Source organism: Dendropsophus ebraccatus, chromosome 5 (genome assembly GCF_027789765.1).
Source record: "Dendropsophus ebraccatus isolate aDenEbr1 chromosome 5, aDenEbr1.pat, whole genome shotgun sequence".
NCBI lineage: Eukaryota > Metazoa > Chordata > Amphibia > Anura > Hylidae > Dendropsophus > Dendropsophus ebraccatus.
The window spans coordinates 33,831,786-33,847,945 of NC_091458.1; the positions used below are offsets into that span (position 1 = coordinate 33,831,786).

General features: G+C 45.8%; 1 protein-coding gene across 2 annotated transcripts in view; it reads left to right on the forward strand.

The window, feature by feature from the left end:
• Positions 1-16,160, forward strand: part of SGCG (sarcoglycan gamma) — a 189,979-nt gene that overhangs the window by 81,037 nt on the left and 92,782 nt on the right. The gene's annotated exons all lie outside the window — the stretch shown is intronic.

Below are 16,160 nucleotides of genomic sequence, written 5' to 3' on the forward strand. Positions count from 1 at the left end.
CCCCAGTGTTGATCCGATGCTGGACCAGGTTGGTCTTCCCGAAATCGAGGGAGTGTTTGCTGAAGGCCTCGTGATACCTTTTGGCCACCTTGAGGATGCCGTGGAGGTATTCAAGTGGGGTATTGGCATCGCCAATATGGAGTTCATCCCACCAAGGGGCGAGAGCCCTGTTTGAGTCCCTTTGAGTGCCACGGATGGAACTCTGATAGGCGATGGTCTCCTCACAGATGATGTCCTCAGGATCGAGTTGGTATAACATGGCCACGGTGGTGAACTTGGGTAGGTCAGCTGAGGAGTCTCCAAGGTTCACCAGACGGACAGGGACCTGACCATTGGAGACGGTCACCAGGCTTCTAGCGGCCCTGACAAGAGGTTGCCCCTCAATTTCAATAGCATCCAGAAGGGCCACATAATCAGCATTGTTGAGGCCTGGACGGACCCTGCACCAGATGAGGAACTCACTGTTAGCTGGGATGGTGATCGGACGAGCATCTCTAGTGCGGACACGGCAGATTTCTCCTCGAGGATTGGCAAATTTCCGCTGAGCGGCGAGCACCTTGATGGTCTTCTGAACGGCTTGCCTGTACTGAGGAGACATAGCACAAGACATAGAGGCATTCAAGGCATCCAACACTTCAGTGAATACATGACGGATAATATTCATGCCTAATACCACGGTCCCACTATCTCCCTGAGCCTCAGTAACAATGATACCCTGACGCGCTAGCTCCCGCTTCCCTATGCAGACAGTGGGTTCCCAGTAACCTAGTTGCACAATAGGACGACCATTACTAGCAATAAGTTTCAGACGGTATTTCTCAACTGGACCTAGGGTTCTCAGATCCCAATGTTCTTCAAACACATGCCTCGGGATAGTGGTAACCTGGGAACCTGTATCTACCAGAGCCTCCAGGGGGACTCCGTCCACCCAGAGAGTCACATGCGGGCATTGTGAGAGGAACCTTGAGAACCACTGTGCTTCCTGCGGGCCTGGGTCTCGACCTCCTGGGTGTTGGCCCTCGGACCCAGGGGTAGCCCGTTTAACTGATAGCACTGAGAGCGGTAGTGTCCATGTCGCCTACAGTGGCGGCAATAGGGGCGCTCAGGGGATCTAAGTCTCGGTGGAGGGGGCCGATCGGGAACTGAATACTCAGGGCAGGGGTCCTGTGGTGGTGGAGGTGTTGGATAGGCCCCTTGTAGCCCCCTTAGGGCTTGGCAGAGAGAGTCAACCACTTGCGTAAGGAGAGCAGGGATCGCTGGTGAATTAGCCGGGATAGACTGTTGGGCAGCTTGTATAGCGGAAACTGGTGGAACCATAGTGGGCACTGGAGGTGGGGGTATAGGTCCCACCGGATCCGGGCAATCCGAACCTGGAGTACAGCCGGCACAGGGATTGTCAATGCCAACCACCCTCAGAGCCAGAGTCTTGAAGTCCAGGAAAGGCATTGTAGGGTTTTGGGCAGCTAGCATACGCAGTTGGCTCTGGATGAGTCTAGAGTCCACCCCCTCTATGAAGCGGTCAGTGATCATACTCTCCACAGCCGAGGGGTCTATGGTATCAACCTGTCTCAGGGCCCGGTAGGCAGATTGAAGTGCTAGTGCATAGTCTCTGAGGGTCTCACCTGGCCTTTGTCGTCGGTCATAAAACTTAAGGCGGACCTCCGTGGGTGACTGTACCTCAAATTCTTTACTCAGCCGGGTCAGGATCTGTTGTACATTAGCTTTCTCCGTAGCTGGCCATGACCGCACCTCCTCGGCAGCGGGACCCTCCAGTTGTCCTAGCAGCAACTGCACCTGCTGAGTGGGAGAGAGTGAGACAAGTTCAAGGGTGCGGGAAATTTTTTCCTTGAAATCAGCCAACGTGTGGGGTTCTCCTTTATAACTGGGAAGATTGTTGGGCCCAATGAAGAATGGGACCGCTGCGGTAGCCATAGCAACGGGAGCCACGGGAAGCCTTCTTCGGGCCGTCGGCGAACTGCCGGACCCGTCAGAGTCACTGTGATGGCCGGTGGACATGACGAGGGGTTCTGGTGTAAGGCGCCTGGAAGAAAGTAGGGGCGAGGAGAGCTTGCGGGAACAGCAGGCACCGATAGGCAGGGTATCCGGGACCGGAGAGGAATAGGGCGGAAGTCAGCATCAACACTTCCGGCGGTCCGGGCACAATCTCCTTCCCTCCTGCAACAGAGGCTTGGATACTGCAGGGCCGGGGCGGAGCGCGCGCGCGCGCGCGAAGACAGTGCGTCACCGGTTGACTTGACCCCTTAGCAGGCCGCAGCGCGGCAATAGCAGAGCCTCTGGGGGGATTAGCAGTACAGTTCTGGGGACACTAACAGTTGGCACAACACAGTCTGAATCCTGTTCGTGACGCCAAAAATGCGATGCCCTGGCCCCTGGGGGCCACTTCCGCAGTGCTGGTGTTATGAGCGGGCAATGACCGGGGCAGCTGCAGGGTGTATACTTGTCACGGTATAGGCCTGAGGGCAGCACAGCTGTAGGGCCGGTCTGAGGAATCTGCGGGTGATGATGGGCATGCGATTCTTCGCTGCACTTAGTCAGGGCACCAGTTAGTGGACACCAATGCCAGGGTTCAGTAACAGCGGTTTTATTATAGATGAAGTAACTAGTAGCAACAGTTCTGTCCGGATGCAACCGGGTATATAGCAGGCTCTGACAAATAAGGCAGGAGTGGTGCTGCATAGGCTGTGAGAATACGTGCCGGATGATGGGAGTAGGAGTATGAGAGGAATAGCGTTGCTGGGTGGATTAGCTTGAGAATAATACTTGCTGTGAATCCTTGCAGCGATGAGGAGAGATATCGGAATGACACCCAGATGAGAGAGAAGACTCCGGACACTTGAGCAGGCAGATACAGCCGAAGACTGGTATATAGCAGCAGCCTTAGTCACTCTTCTGTGGGAGAGGATAGAACCACACAACCTCCTTGCTTGGAAGCAGGGGAAAGACTAACTTGTTAGGAGGAAGTGGGAGGTCACATGGTTGCTCCTGGCCAGAGCTAGTCGGCCATTGGAGGAACCATGGTTACAGGTCACGTGATCAACAGCCTTGCATACCACTGTACACTGTAATACACAGGAACACATGAGAATACACATGAAAATGCACAAAATACTAGGGGAAAACCAGCAGCAGTTGCAGTGCAAACACTTACCAGAACAGGCATTGACACAGCAAGAGAAATGGCCATAATAGGAGTAGTAGTCTGCATGTTCTGGGACACTGCACATCACTATTTAAGGCCCTATTCCGCGGAACGATTATCGACCGTATTCGACCACGGAAAAGAAGCGGCAGCAGCTATCAGCTGCCCAGACGATCTAGAGATCACCTAGGCAGCCCCTCCGCAGCTTCCTCCAGGCCCTCCCCGAACTCACCCGCTCGCTGCTGCCGTGTGGAATAGCGGTGGCAGTGAGCGGGGGGCGAGGAACAAACAAGTGCTGAGAGCGCTCGTTTGCTCCTCAAGTCGGCCCGTGGAATAGAGGCTTTAGTCCAAACCATGGGTCTCCAAACTGCGGCCCTCCAGCTGTTGCAAAACTACATTTCCCATCATGCCTGGACAGCCAATTTCAAAGCTTTCGCTGTCCAGGCATGATGGGAGTTGTGGTTTCGCAACAGCTGGAGGGCCGCAGTTTGGAGACCCATGGTCTAAACCATCTGCCGCTTGGCTAGGGCTAGCAGAAGAAACCAGATGAGAATGGTGGATCAGTCCCCATACAGATAGTGCTGGAGTCAGACAGAGTGACGTGGCTCCACTGATTCTAATGGAGCCACGCCACAGAGGGGAGGGAGTTTTGTCACACTGGGGGTTGGCGGGACCACCTCCAGTGCTGCATGCTGGGCCGCTGCTTGGGAATAGACCATCTCTAGTACCCGTCTGTTCATGTAAGAAACACAAAGCGATGTACCTAGTGGTACATTCACTTTAAACATCCTGAATAACTTCAATCATGTGTATCTTGGGCTTTCTACCCTTGCAAATCTAAGCCCTCTTCTTCTCTATCTCATTATCTCTATACACCTATCACATTTTAAATATGATAACCAGAATTCACTGACACTGTGAGATCCTTTCCTTTAGTAATCTTATAAGAAAATCTTTTCCATTATCTCTTATGGAAACTTTTTTTTTTTTAATGAAGCAAGTGCCATCACCTTCTCTGCACAAACTTGGAGAATGCAAAGGACTGTGTACATCAAAGACTGTGCCCTGTCTGTCCGCCGTGCAGGTGAAATTATATTAACATGTTATTAGAAGTAAATTCGAGAAAAGTACATAATATGTTAGTGCTGCATAATGAAAGGAGCTTCATTGTACTATATTTTACTGTAATGATAGGTACATTCTGTGTAAATGAGCGCGTTGCAGGGCACGGTGCGATCTCTAACTGCGAGTAATTCGGAAAATGCAAAGATGGCAATTATAGGCAGTAATACGGTGTATTTTATTGTAAAGGGAAATAAATATTGTATGTGCGTATTATACTAAATTAGTCCAGTGTTCTTTTCATATCCAAGGGGATTGTGGAAGGACTAAAAAAGGAAATTTGAATAGTAATTCACAAATACTTACTATTCCTTCTATCTAAAAATCTTTTGAAAAATATTTGGAGAGGCCCCCTGTGCTTCTTGGTGGATACTGGAGTGGCAGCCTAGGTGGAAGCTACCAGCTAGATGTGCTGTCTCCAAGTTTCGGTGAAGAAGGGAGGTCACTTATGGTTTGTCGGGGGCCTCCTCTATTAAGTCTGCTTGCAATAGGCCGCTGACAAGGAAAAATAAATATTTCCCTTGTAAAAGTCTCTTCTGAGCTTCACTCTCTTATTAAGCCCTTATTACAGGGGACGATCAGCAGGAGCAAGCGAGCGCCAACCTGTCAAGTCAGTGTTCACTTGCTCCTCGTTCCCCACTTGCTGCCGGCGCTATTACATGCACCGAAAGCAAGTGGTTAAGTGCAGGGGGGGAGCTGGGGGGGCTGCCCGGGCTATTGCTGAATCGTCCAGGCAGCCCATAGAAGTTAGCGTCAGTCTGTTGACGCCGCTTCTATTACACGGAGTGACGGCACTAGATCGTTGCTATTTGGATCGTTGGTCTTTCGACATTTTGAAAGACATTGAAAGACAACGATCAGCTGATATTGTGCATGTCGGCTGATCGTCGATTTTATTACACAAACCGTAAAAGTCGATAATTGCCCGTTTATCGCTTTGTGTAACAGGGCCTTTATACATTTCTACCCATGAACTAAGAAACAGGGTACAGAGATGAATTCATTGGGGCAAACCCTGCATAGCTCTATTTATGGGGGAATTTTGCAGTGTTGTTAACGGATATATTTTTTGTCTGGCGCAATCTAATAGTGTTTATGGGGGATTCTGGGGCAATGGGGCATTCTGATTCAAACAGTAATTAATAAAATACTTCATGGGGAGGTCTCAAAAGTTATTTAGAGTTACCTTCTGTGTAGATTCTTGGTTTGGAACCTGAGCTCACAAGCAGACTAGTGGGGACCATACTAGCAAGACAAGTGAGCTCCTCCATACTAGGCAAAGATTGGGTCTTTAGATCTTGACTATGGGTTGCTTTGAGAAATTGTTAATAAATAGAGATGAGCGAACCTGGAGCATGCTCGAGTCCATCTGAACCCGAATTTTCGGCATTTGATTAGCGGTGGCTGCTGAAGTTGGATAAAGCCCTAAGGCTATGTGGAAAACATGGATATAGTCATTGGCTGTATCCATGTTTTCCAGACAACCTTAGAGCTTTATCCAAGATCAGCAGCCACCGCTAATCAAATGCCGAACATTCGGGTTCGGATCGACTCAAACCCGGTTCGCTCATCTCTATTAATAAAGTAATTTTATTCAGCATGACAGAGGTTGGCCATGGGGAAAAAAACTCTATTTGCCCGACTTCACTATAGAGGGGGAGGAATCAGCCTATGCTAGACCCTTGTAACAGTGGTTTATCTTCTGTGGGAACAAACAATTGGGTAAGATCTGACACTAGGGAAGAAGAGGGGACCTTCATGACCCCGAGGAGACAAAACATAGTAAAAGTTTTGACTACACTTGATCCAATAAACTCTATGGATAAGTTGAGGGATATGTTTAAAAACCTGGGACATATCCCTGCCATTCACATGTTGGATTAATGCAAACTTAGCCTAAATCTTCTATTTCTAAAAAGTTTTACAAAAAAGTACAAAACGTACACAGCATTAAAAAAATAAAAAATTAGGTGTTTAATAGGAATTTAGAAGAAATAAAAGCTCACCGTTAAAATGAATGAATGAATACGGAGCAGGTCATTCATCCACATATGCTTCTTCTGGACAAGGATGTAATGAACACGTATGATGCCCGGCATTTCATATGTGCCCTGCCGCAGCTGCTCTTTCCATTAATAGATTGTTGGGCGAGTTACTTTTCACAGACACAAACAGCTGTGTAAAGGCAGGAGGTGATTCCATGTGAGCCTGGTGACAGGCCCGTGTGGAGTGAGTGACCCTCTGGTTATTGTTTATGACTAGTGAGGAGCGGACTTTTTGGGTTTGACTACATTCTCTGAACCCAAACGCTCGGCATTTGACGCCCGGCAGCTGGAGAAGTTGGATGCTGCCCTAGGCAGTAACAGATCAGTGTGTTTGTTCTGTGTGTTTCCTTCATAAGCTCCTTCTAGTAGTGTACTGGGACTGGGTCTGCAGACTGGGGACTGGGTCACCAGCAAAGTGGCGCTGCTGCTAGGGTAGAAAAACATTTATATTTATTCTCCGATTATTAACAGATTCTTTATTTCAGCTTTATATATACACACACAATATCAGTTGCAGGCATACCGCAGTAATACACAGCGCAAGTCCTGCCATAACTGCTGGGACTAGAGAGAGCGCCTCTGTTCTTTAGGGTACTACTACACAAAGCAATTATCGTCCGTACTTGGCCGATTACCAGCCATTTACGGCCAATAATTGTTTTGTGTAATAGGTCATGTTTCTGCTGCGTTTACACGAAACGATTATCATGCGAATTCGCACGATAACGATCGAATTCGACCGATAATCGTACGTGTAAACGCTGCGAACGATCAAACGCCGAACGAGAAATCGTTCTAAAATCGTTGTTCATCGTTCGCAAAAAATTCGCATATCGTTCCGTGTAAACAGTTGTTCAACGATTTTTCCTATGTGCGAGATAGGCTTAAGCGATAGCAAAACAAATTTTCCATTCGATATATCGTACCGTCTAAACGCTGACCGTTATGAAAAAAAAAATCGTTACTCCAACATCGTTAATCGTACGATCGGGCCAATTATCGTTTCGTGTAAACGCAGCATTCGAATCAACAATCAGCCGATATGCACGGTCTGCTGGCCATCACTCTGTGTAATAGGACGTGGTGGCAGCAGACTGCGGCTATTACTTATGGAAAAGTGTAGAGTAAGAACGCTTCCTTTATTTACAGTATGTAGCCGCAACTTATTCCATAGTTCTTTGCCGGGATAGAAGGTGAACTGCGTATACAGAAATATAATAGGAGGATTAGTGTTGATTATTATTATGTTTTTGTATGTAGTGCCACATGTTGGCTCACAATCTTTAAAATTTGGGAAGAAATCCGAGGACCCGGGGGAAACCCATGCTAACACAGAATATAAAATGTCAAGCAGATTATATGGCCTTGGTTGAACTCGAACCCAGTATCCCAGCACAACAAAGCAGCCGTCTCTTGTCTGGGGATGTGAGGATATGAAAGGCACGGGGTAAATCTTGGAGATAATAAGATAAATGCTAATATATTCTTATCTCTGAATGGTAAGAAAGGATACAAAATGTCCTCACAAATAGCCACATAAATGCAAACATCGTCATATGATCAGTAATGCACGAAGAAACAATGTATGTAGCGGCTCTCGAACCCGAAAGGGCTGGATTCTACGGGATCAAGTTTCGTTCATGCATAGGCGAAATTCCCCTTAAAAGGGATTGCCAAGGGAATATGTTTTACATTAAAATGTTACCAGGCTAGAAACATAGAAGATTGTTGGAAGAAAAAGACTACTTGGTCCATCTAGTCTGCTCTATAAGTATTTCCCTTCTTATTATCTGTATGTTTATCCCAGGGAGGTTTACATTCAGTTATTGAAAATTTACCTACCACCTCTCCTGGAAGTTTGTTCCAAGCATCTACTACTCTTTCAGTAAAGCAATATTTTCACGTTACTCCTGATCTTTCCCCCAACTAACATCAGATTGTGTCCTCTTGTTCTTCTGTTCAGTTTCTTATTAAAAACACTTCCCTTATTTAGTCCTGTAACATACTTAAAGGTTTCAATCATGTCCCCCCCTTTCTCTTCTTTCCTCCAGACTATACAGATTCAAATCCTCAAGTTTTTCCTGATATGGTTTATGCCTCACACCCTCCACCATTTTTGTAGCCCTTCTTTGGACCCGTTCTATTTCATCCATATCTTTTTGTAGATGAGGTCTCCAGAACCGGACACAGTATTCCAGATGTGGCCTCACCAGAGCTCTATACAGCAGGATCACAATCTCCCTCTTCCTACTGGTTATACCTCTCGCTATACAGCGGGATCACAATCTCCCTCTTCCTACTGGTTATACCCCTAGCTATACAGCAGGATCACAATCTCCCTCTTCCTACTGGTTATACCCCTAGCTATACAGCAGGATCACAATCTCCCTCTTCCTACTGGTTATACCTCTAGCTATACAGCAGGATCACAATCTCCCTCTTCCTACTGGTTATACCTCTAGCTATACAGCCCAGCATACGATTTGCTTTTCTTACCGCCTGGTTGGAAATCACTACCCCTAAATCATTCTCTCCTGAAGTCTTTGCCAACACAGAACTGCCGATATTTACAGAGTAAAAAAAAAAAGTTCTCACCTGCCTTGTTCCACCACTCACCACTGCCCACTTTCTGACAGAGCCCAGTCCTACTTCACTTCACTTTATTAGTCTCAACACAATCAGGTGTCTGCACAGCACATCACCTGTTGTGGCCGCTGATAGGCTAAGGCTATGTTCACACTACGTGAGTTTCCGGCCGTAGCGCGTTCCGTGAATAAGCGGCCGGAGACTTACGTAGTTTGCGTACAATGGGAGGGGGTGGTTATAGACAGTGGCGGTCACTTACCTCCCAGGTTCCAGCGCTAGGTCCCGGCTCGCGCCACCCGGTACCCCCGTCCCACGGTCGCTTCCTGGTGTGAGCTGCGGCATGAGACGTGACGTCTCAAGACAGCTCAGCCATTCAGTGGCCGTAGCGGACTCGGGAACAGTCTAAAACGGTCTGAAACAGTGCTCTTTGCTGCCACCTCTGTCCGTGACAGGAACTGTCAAGAACAGTAGCAACTCCCCCCGGAAACCTCTCCTGCTCTCCACACTGGAAAGAATACACCACTTACGGCAGATCATACAGCAGCTGATAATTACTAAAAGACTTGATTTTTTTTAATAGTAAATTACAAATCTCCGGCCTTTTCTGGCACCAGTTGGTTTGAAAGAAAACTTTTTTTTGCTGAACTACCCCTTTAAATTTGGAGTCACAAGACCCCATGACATCCTTATTGCAATCCAGCCCTGTACATAAGTCTATATGCTTTTCAACCAATATGTCAAGTCAAGACTCTTGGTGCTTACGCTCAGTATGTGCAAGTGACCCCCCAGAAGAAGCAGACCAGCGATTCGTCTTCAAAGCAAACTTTAGAAAAAGGATATCCTTTAATCAATGAGAGATCCTTGGGGGTAGGAGAATCAGAGAATTATTTCCTTATAATTGGTGCAACACTTTGTTTGGCTTCGCTTGTCCTCTAGCATCACATTAACATTGCCACCCTTAATTGAACCTTGAAAGGAAAAAGTGGAACAAAGGCTCGGTCCTCTCTATAGTTCCTAATCAGACTGCGTTCTGATATATGTGGAGTGAAGGAAAGGACGGCCGGCTGTGTGATTTATTCTCTTCAATTAAAAAAAAAATCCTGTGAAGACACTATTTCTGATGAATTTTTAATATCTCACTAAAAATGTGAAATTTACCAATTAACTATTCCATGTGTAGCCCTATGTCCATCATCCATACATTAGATTCCGCTAAGGAACGGAAATAACCATTATTGAGCCGCGACCTGTGATATTGTATTGGATGAATAATTGATGTGTCCGTTCAGTAAGGAAATTTAATCAGTTTCTTCAATTTATTTGTAATTCACTTATTCTGTAAAATTGGATCTATGTGTTAGGTAAGAATGACAAGGGTTCAAAGAGGTTGTCCGGAAATAGAGCCATTTTAGTCTATGGGCTGTGTCGGGCATGGCAGACCTAACTGCTCCTTTTACTTAAAAGGAATTTGTGACTAGGTTTATTCCACCATAAATGAGGGCAGCATAAACTAGTGACAGAAATACTGGGCAGATCGGTGTATTACTTACATCATTCTGTTCAGCCGTTCTCCTAATATGCAGGAGAGTAGGATTCTTGCCACACCCCTCCCCCACCTACTGATTGACAGTTGCCTGATTATTGTTAAAATATGCCATTTTTCAAATCCTATAGATAAGCCTATGGGAAAAAACACACACAAAAAAGCCATGCATACAATATATAAAGGAGAAGTCCGATGATTTTTTTTTTTTATAGTGTTGTATTGCCCCCAAACTTTATACAAATCGTCAATATACCCTTATTACAGGAAATGCTTATAAAGTGCTTTTTTCCCTGCACTTACTACTGCATCAAGGCTTCACTTCCTGGATAACATGGTGATGTCACTTCCTGGATAACATGGTGATGTCACTTCCTGGATAACATGGTGATGTCACTTCCTGGAAAACATGGTGATGTCACTTCCTGGATAACATGATGATGTCATGACTCGACTCCCAGACCTGTGCGGGCTGTGGCTGCTGGAGAGGATGATGGCAGGGGGACACTGAGGGACACAGGCCACTGGAGGGACATTGAGCAGCCCCCTGCCATCATCCTCTCCAGCAGCCACAGCCCGCACAGCTCTGGGAGTCAGGTTGTGACATCACCATGTTATCCAGGAAGTGACATCACCATGTTATCCAGGAAGTGACATCACCATGTTATCCAGGAAGTGAAGCCTTGATGCAGTAGTAAGTGCAGGGAAGAAAACACTTTATAAGCATTTCCCATGATAAGTGTATATTGGTGATTTGTATAACTTTTTGGGGGCAATACAATATTTTAATAAAAATTTTCACTGGACTTCTCCTTTAAAAAGACCTACTGCTCTAAAAAAATAAAAAAACACCAAAACACAGAATAAACACTATAAACACCATAAAAGCCAAAACAATGTAAAAAACAAACAAACAAAAAAAAAAAAATCATTGTGATTCGGTATACAGTTGTCTGTAATGCATATCTCCCTTAAAAATTTCGAGGAAAATACTTTGTGTGAAACCAGCCTTATCAGTGCAGAATGAAGCCTTTCTTCCCAGTAACCTATATAAGTGATTGTATTAGGCAGAATAATTATATTATCCATTATAAATTCAGCTGCATAGAGTAGTTCTGCCATCAGAACCCTGTAGCACTGTAAATATAGAACACCTCGCCGCCAGGAACTGCTCAGTGTGAAGTAATATATACTTTAAGGTAACAGCCCATTAACTTTAATAGTGTCTATCATTAGGTGTAGTTACTGCAAATATCACTGATCGTGGTTATTGGAGGGGAAGAATTCAATAAGGATAGTTCAAGTCTATCTATTAAAAGCATAGTTATACAAAGTGCGTATAAATCTATAGGAATTAACTTTATAACACGTTTCAGAACCTGTTACCTGAAGCATTAGATCCATTTTATACAGATAATAGGAAATTTTTAACGCTAGGGCTCGGGGAGGGATTTGGGCGCCCATGAGTAGCAGTAAAATTACAGAATTGTATTGTCGTTTCTTATCTTTGTTATTGTTGCGCAACCTTTTATGATATAGAGAAATGTCACAGTTAACTCTAGCTATAGAATAGCAACATCTAGGTAGAATAGCAACATCTCAGGTCTTCCAGTACTTATCATCTGCTGTATGTCCTGCAGGAAGGGGTGTATTCTTTCCAGTCTGACACAGTATTCTCTCTTGACATCTCTGTCCATAACAGGAACTGTCCAGAACAGTAGCAAATCTCCATAGAAAACCTCTCCTGCTCTGGACAGAGGAGGCAGCAGAGAGCACTGTGCCAGACAGGAAAGAATACACCACTTCCTGCAGGACATACAGCAGCTGATAAGTACTGGTATATTTTTCAAATGGAAGTAATTTACAAATCTGTATAACTTTCTGACACCAGTTACCAGTTGAATCTGTCACTTGTAATTCACGTGCTGTAATTAGCACTTGTAATTCACATGCTAAATGTTGTTAAATCAAAAAGACACATGATACCATTCATATATTCATCTGTGCTTCTAGAACATAGAACAATCCTTCTATTCTCTGGTGCAAAGAGTCAAAGAGGCTTCTTCTAGGTTCTGGGAGCACAGACCAGTAAATTAAAGGTATCATGTCTCCTTGGACTAACAGTATCTAACAGTGCCAGCAGTTTAGAACGTGAATTACATCTGACAGATTCCCTTTAAGCTGAGCTTGGCTTAGGAAACACATTGTGGACTTCATTTCGAGGGGTTACAGGAGTCTGAACTTCAGCAATACAAAATATTTGTAGCAAATTTGATAGGGAAGCTAAGAATCTAACCTTTTGTTATGTTCCCATAGAGCAAGGAATACAGAAAAAGAAAATTCTGCCTTTTATTAATATGATAATGAGGTGGTTCAGTGCATTGGGGGCGGGACTACAGTCCTCCAATCAGCCTGCCCCTCTTTATGAATATTGAGGCGGCACTCTGCAATGTCGTCACTCCAGCCGCTCATCACTGCATAGTGTCGGATGAATATTTATTTATAAAGAGGGGTGGGCGGATCAGTGCCTCAAGGGCTGTAGCTCCGCCCCCTAGTGCAGCGAATCACCTAATTGACATATTAATAAAGTATCATCATTTATGTTAAATTGAACAGTTAATGTGATTAGATTATAACTTTAAAAAAAAACTATTTGGTGATAACTAGAGATTGGCCTGTTGATATTAAATAAATCTAATGATCTCTGAAATTCCCTTCAAAATTTGTATTTTTCTTTAGGTATTTTTTGGGAAAATTGCAGGAGCAGGGACTACTGTCAAAGGCAGGTGTTCCTGTTCCTGTTCCTGTACACCGAGCACTTGGTTAAGTGAATGTGCAGCCACCTGGTGGTAAGGTGGCGATGCCATATGCATCAGTACTTGTTTAATATACAGGGTGGTCCAAAAGTAGGGGGACAGTATGTGTAATAGGGTTATGAAGGGGGAGATATATCAAACATGGTGTAAAGTGAAACTGGCTCAGTTGCCCCTAGCAACCAATCTGATTCCACCTTTTATTTTCCAAAGAGTCTGTGAGGAATAAAGATGGAATCTGATTGGTTGCTAGGGGCAACTGAGCCAGTTTCACAGATCCACCTACTTTTGGACCACCCACTATATCATAGAGTGTCCAGACAATTCTTCACTACTCATGGCACAGGAGCAGGAACTCCTACCATTGACAGGAGTCCCTGTTCCTGTACATACTATTTAATCAGAATAAAACCCAATGACTGACTTGAGATTGGACCTTGGAGAACTGTCCAAAGCAGTAGCAATTCCCACTGCCAGAGGTGGCTGCAGAGAACACTGTGTCAGACTGGAAAAATATACCACTTCCTGCAGGACATACAGCAGCTGATAAGTACTGGAGGACTGGACATTTTGAAATAGGAGTAATTTACAAATCTGTATAAGCACCACTTATACGGGAACACCCCTTTTATTATACATGGAGCTTCCCTGTAATATTCTGACCAGATACCCGAGAGTATGTGTCTACATATATCTTGTTGGTAAATAAATAAACAAACTGTCAGGACTGTATCTTTGCGGAGCATTATGCGCCCCTCTGCTCGTGCTGTACGGCCGAAAAGGCGCTGATATTCTCTTATTCTGTTCTGTGTTTTGTTTTGCTGTGTCTGAACACTGGTTATTTGCTCTCTTTGGGAGACACACCCGACTTCACCTGCTGAGTTCTGTCTGGCCATGTCAGGGTTAATCTGTGTTTGGGTTCTGCTGTGACTGACAGGTCATCCTGCCAGTGGATCTGTCTTGTTCTCAGGTGTCTGTGCTTGGAGATCAGGGGGATGGTCCAATTACATTCTGGACCAGAATCCTGGCCTCCTATATAACTAACCCAGTCTGTGCTCTCATTGCCGGATATTGAGCTTGTCTCTGCCTGGTTCTGTGTTTCTATTCTTGCTCTGTTGATTCTGACCCTGCTTTGCCTTTCTGACCATTCTTGTTTGCTGCCTGCCCCTGACCATACTGCCTGTATATTGACTTTGCCTTCGGATTGTGATTTTGTACTTTTGCTGCCCGTTTGTTGTGACCCGGACTGTTGACCATTCGTTATTGTGTTTTGTCTGTCTGTCTTGTCCTTGTGTCCCACCTAGCCAGCGCAGGGACTGCCGCCCAGTTGCTCGCCGCCATTTTAGGGCGGATTGTGGCAAATAGGTAGAGGACAGTGGGCGGGGCTGAGCTTAGGGCTCACTGTTTGTCTTGTCCTGCTGTCCGGTTCCTAACAGAATATCCGGCCATACTTTTTTTTTTTTTTTTTTTTCTCTCTCTCCACCTTGCTATGGACCCCATGAAAGCTCTGGTTGAGCAAATGCAAAGTCTCAACCAGCTTGTTCTGGACCTTACGCAACGGGTGCAGCAGGTAGAGTCTTTCCTGGGCCAAAATGCCATGCTATCTGCTGCTGCTCCCCCAGAACCTCCAGTGCAGCTTCCTGATAGGTTCAAAGGCGAAAGAAAGGCCTTTCGAATCTTTAGAGAGGGATGTAAGTTGTTTTTCAGACTTTGTCCCCGGTCCTCTGGGGATGAGAGCCAGAGAGTAGGCATTATTATGTCACTCTTACAAGGACCTCCGCAGGAGTGGGCCTTTTCTTTGCCTCCAGATGCCACGGAATTGTCTTCTGTGGATCAGTTTTTCTCTGCATTGGAGTTACTCTATGATGACCCTGACAGGGCAGCAGCAGCTGAGAGGCAGTTGACTACTTTGAGACAGGGCAAGCGACCGGTGGAGGAGTATTGTGCTGAGTTCCGCCAGTGGTGCGTTCCATCCGGATGGAATGATCCTGCACTTAGATGCAAGTTTAAGCAGGGGTTGTCTGATGGCATTAAGGATGCCTGGACAGGGCATCCAGAACCTTCCACCCTTAAGCAGGCCATGAATTTGGCTATTCGTATAGACCGCAGGCTCCGTGACAGACATAGGGAGAAAGTAGACTCTGACTCTTCTAAACAATCTGTCTCCTATTCTGTCAAAACCCCTCTTGTTACCCCTACTATTCCTGAGGACGAGCCCATGCAGCTGGGACTATTAGACGCCAAGACCAGGCGAGAACACCGGAGACACAATGGTCTATGTTACTACTGTGGTGACAGTGGCCATTTCATCAGTTTCTGCCACAAGCGGCCCAAGCGGCAAGAAAACCTGCACCCAGATCATCGGCGTCCAGGTGACTCCCAGGAAGGTCACTTGGGCGCACAGGTATCCTCCGGCGAAATTAATATTTCTAGTTCTGTTGTACCTGATTTGCCTGTATCTGATGTGAATTTAACATGTTGTTCTGCTCGTCCTGTCAGTAAGCCTGTTCTCCATGCCATGGACTCGTCTTCTGATGAATGGGAGTCAGATGGCAATCTTCTAAGTGAGGTTGAGTCCTGTGAGGGTCCTGAGGCCCCTCATAAAAGGGGGGGTACTGTCAGGACTGTATCTTTGCGGAGCATTATGCGCCCCTCTGCTCGTGCTGTACGGCCGAAAAGGCGCTGATATTCTCTTATTCTGTTCTGTGTTTTGTTTTGCTGTGTCTGAACACTGGTTATTTGCTCTCTTTGGGAGACACACCCGACTTCACCTGCTGAGTTCTGTCTGGCCATGTCAGGGTTAATCTGTGTTTGGGTTCTGCTGTGACTGACAGGTCATCCTGCCAGTGGATCTGTCTTGTTCTCAGGTGTCTGTGCTTGGAGATCAGGGG